The sequence below is a fragment of the Nyctereutes procyonoides genome, unplaced genomic scaffold (assembly GCF_905146905.1).
Source record: "Nyctereutes procyonoides isolate TBG_1078 unplaced genomic scaffold, NYPRO_anot_genome, whole genome shotgun sequence".
NCBI classification, from domain to species: Eukaryota; Metazoa; Chordata; class Mammalia; order Carnivora; family Canidae; genus Nyctereutes; species Nyctereutes procyonoides.
Window position 1 is genome coordinate 22,129,830 of NW_026575125.1, and position 4,597 is coordinate 22,134,426.

Here is a 4,597-nt window from a genome sequence, read left to right on the forward strand (position 1 = left end):
GAAACTCAAGCAGACACTGAGTTGAGTAGGGAGCCTGATGCGGGGCTTGATCTCACGACCCTTAGATCAGACCTGAGCTGAAACCAAGAGTTGGATGCTTAACTGACTGAGCCACCCCGGTGCCCCTTGATCACCGTAGCTTTATAAGTCTTGAAGTAGAATGCAGGTCAGTCAGGCAGCCCTGGTGGCGCAGCGGTTTGGCGCTGCCTGCAGTCCAGGGTGTGATCCTAGAGACCCTGGATCGAGTTCCATGTCAGGCTCTCTGCATGGAGCCTGCTTCTCCCTCTGCCTGTGTCTCTGCCTCTCTCTGTGTGTGTCTCTATGAATAAATGAATAAAATCTTAAAAAAAATGCAGGTCGGTCTTCCAATTTTGTTCTTATCCTGCAATATTGTGTCACCTATTCTATATCTTTTGCCTCTATATAAACATTAGAATCAGTTTGTGTATATCTAGAAAATAACTTCATGAAATTTGACCAGTATTGGTTCGATCAATAGATCAAGTTAGGAAGAACTGACATCTAGACAATATTAATGAACATTTCCTCATTATAGATCTTGTATATATTTTGTTAGATTTATACCTAAGTATTTCATTTTGGGCAATGCTAATATAAATGTTATTATGTTTTTATTTTATTTTTTAAATTTTTTTATTTTTTTTTATTTTATTTATTTATGATAGGCACACAGTGAGAGAGAGAGAGAGGCAGAGACATAGGCAGAGGGAGAAGCAGGCTCCATGCACCGGGAGCCTGATGTGGGATTTGATCCCGGGTCTCCAGGATCGCGCCCTGGGCCAAAGGCAGGTGCTAAACCGCTGCGCCACCCAGGGATCCCCTGTTATTATGTTTTTAATTGCAAGTTGCACTTGAAAAGAAAGCAGTGGACTTTTTTTGTCAATTCTTTCAGATTTTCTGCATAGACTATTAGGTCATCCACAAAGACAGTTTTATTAGTCCCTTCCAATCTGTACACCTTTTATTTCCTTTCCTTGCCTTATTGCATTAGTAAGGACTTCTAGCACCATGTTGAAAAGGAGTGGTGAGAGAGTCATCAGCTGATGTTAAGAAAAGTGCAAGGGTAATGCAATGGAGGAAGAATAGTGTTTCCAACAAATGATCCTGCAACCGTTAGATATCTATAAAGAAAGATGAATATAACTTGTACTTCAAGTGAAGGTAAGTATTTATTAGATTATCTTTTATTGCTGAGCAGTATTCCACTGTAGGCTATATCACAGACTATCCATTCTCCCATTGAAGGACATTTGGTTTGTTTCTAGTTTTTGCCAATTATGAATAAAGCCACCACAAACACTCATATCCATAAATATTCAAGTACAGGGTTCTGGTGTGAAGATAAGACTCTCCCTTATCAGGTAAAATAACTGTTTAACTTTAGTGAAAGGGCCAGCCTGTTTTCCAAGTTGCTATAATATTCTGCACTTCAAGCAGCAATGTATGAGCATCCCAGTTGCTCAACATCTTTTCTAGCCCTTCAGATAGATTGTTTATCTGAGTGTTCTACGTTGTTTTTTATTTTATATGTGTTTTGGGGTTTCCAACTGGTGTGTAGTGGTATCTCATAGTTGCATGAGGATGTTGAGTATCTCTTTTTCTTTTTTTTTTAAGATTTTATTTATTCATGAGACACACACACACACAGAGGCAGAGACACAGGCCGAGGGAGAAGCAGGCTCCATGCAGGGAGCCCGATGCAGGACTCGATCCAGGACTCCAGGATCACGCCCTGGGCTGAAGGCAGGCACTAAACCACTGAGCCACCCAGGGATCCCGAGTATCTCTTTTTCTCTTAATATGTCAGACATATTTTTTTTCTCGTTGAAGTGTTTGTTTGAATCTTTTATCTGGGGCACCTGGGTGGCTCAGTCAGTTAAGTGTCTGCCTTCAGCTCAGGTCATGATCCCAGGGTTTGTTTGCTTCTCCCTCTGCCTCCTCCCTCTGCTTGTGCTCTCTTGCTCTCTGTCAAATGGATAAATAAAATCTTAAAAAAACAATAAATCTTTTATGCATGTTTTCTTATTAGTAATTAAGTTTTGAGATTCCTCTATATATCCTAGACAATTCCTTTACCAGCTATGTTTGTAAACGTTTGCCACAGCCTGTGGTTTTTCCCTTAATTCTGTTAACAACATCTATAGAAGAGCAGAAACTTTACACATATATAATATCCAATGTAAATTTATTACAAATATGTTTTGATGTTGTATTTAAGAAATGCTACTATCTCAAATTTACAAAGATGTTTTCCTATGTGTTTTCAAAGAGTTTTATGGTTTCAGGTTTACACTTAAGACTATCATTCAAGTTAATTTCATCTTTCTCATATTATATGAGGTAATATATTTTTAAGGCAAATGCTAAATGTCACTCCATTCCCTGTTCAACTTTGATTAAAGATCAGTTTTTGGGGACCCCTGGGTGGCTCAGTGGTTGAGCGCCTGCCTTTGGTCCAGGGTGTGATCCTGGAGACCTGGGATCAAGTCCCACATCAGGCTCCCTACATGGAATCTGCTTCTTTCTCTGCCTATGTCTCTGGCTCTCTCTGTGTCTCTCATGAATAAATAAATAAAATCTTTTTTTTAAAAAAAGATCAGTTTTTGTCTTAAAAATAAGAGCACAAAATATTTTCTGTCCAAAGCTGAGGTTTGCTTCAATTCTACCTGTTACTATATTCCTCTCTTTACCATCAAATGACCCATTTTTCCAATCCTGCTGCCCAGGCTGTTACATGACATAACCATCTTCCTGCCCAAATTGCTGGTCTGAATTCCTGAACTGTTTGCAGCTGAACTTTTGTCTTGGTTTCTATGCCCTTGCCTAGTATTATTAGTTTCTGATTCCTCTGAGTTATTTAGGTTCTATAATAAGCAGTTAATAAAAGCTGAATGAATAATCTTTTTTCTTCACCCTTCAATTTTGATTTAAATCAGTAGGTGCATTTACTATATGAAACAGGCACTGTGCTAGGAATTAGGCATATAATAATGAATAAGGGGGCTATTGGTACTAGATGATCTCCTACTTTTAGAGAACTTAAGAGGCTTATGGTAGAGAGTATACCTTGAATTACAATCCAATGTGATAAACTCTGGGTGAGATATGAGAACATGGACAGGATACATAACATAATTTGGGGGGAGTCAGCCTAGCCTTTGCCAAGTGATTTCCATGTTGGTTATGGAGGGTAAAGAAGAATCACCCAAGGAAGTGAGAATGGGGCAGAAGAGATGTATTTCAGATGGCAAGAGTACAGTCTGAAATGGTCCAAAATGAGAGACAACAAGGAGGTTTAATAATATGAAAGGAGTTACTTTTTATAGAAACATACAGTGAGGTGGTTGCTGAGAGGTTAAACTAGAAACAGGGATTAACTCATGTAGAGTCTCATATACTCTATTAAAGGTTTTTTGTCCTTCCCATTTCTGCACAGATAAAATTACATTACAAATTTTTATTAATATACACTAGTTTTGTGTGCATGATAATTTGGAAAAATTTACACAGCTTTCAATCTGGCCAGACCTTGAAATTAATCTTTTAGTAGCTCGCAAAGGCCTCGTTCTTTTATACTTTCTGCTCTGCTCTTCTAAACATGCCTTATATTTAACAGAATTAATTATCTCCCCTCCCCGTTCCTCACTCAGACCAGACTGTCTCACAAATAAGTGGCTAATCATAGAATTCATATTGGTTGGTGAAGGTTTATACTTTCATCCTAGATGCCATTATCATTTATCCTATTGTGACAATTGTTTTGATTGTTTTTTGTTTCTTTCTTTTCCATTGATAAGCATGAGTTACTGTTATAATTGTGTTTAATTTATTTTTTTGAAATTTATTTATTCATGAGAGACACACACACACGGGGGGGTGGGCAGAGACACAAGCAGAGGGAGAAGCAGGCTCCAGGCAGGATCCCGGGTCTCCAGGATCACGCCCTGGGCCGAAGGTGGCGCTAAACCGCTGAGCCACCCGGGCTGCCCTAATTGTGTTTATTTAACTTCTGAAATTCAGAGAATAAAATAAACTGCTAATAAGTTAGGATACTGCACGGTGCCTGGGTGGCTCAGTCAGTTAAGTGTCTGCCTTCTGCTCAGGTCATGATCCCAGGGTCCTGGGATCGAAACCCACCCCCACCCCCACCCCGCCAAACCCTGCATCAAGCCCTGCATTGGGTTCCCTGCTTGGTGGGGTGCTTTTCCCCCTCTTTCCATCGTTCTCCCCTCCGCACTTGTGCTCTCTGGCTTTCTCTCTCTCTCTCTCTGTCAAGTAAATAAAATCTTTAAACAAAAAACCAAAAAGAATATTGCAGAGCTCAAAATAAAAACTCATTTTTATGTAGTATTTTGTATTTTAAAGTATTCCAAGTGCTACATTTTTTTGGATAAAGCTTTTTTTTCTGATAGTCATAATCATCAGAGACCTTGACATTTTAGCCAATATGATAAACAAAAGCTTTGGTGATATTTTTGCAAAAAAGAATCAGATGATAGACGACAGAGAAGGTCAGTTCAGTTTTAATTATGATGCCTGAATTTTCTATCATGGTTTATGTAGGTTTTGCTTCACA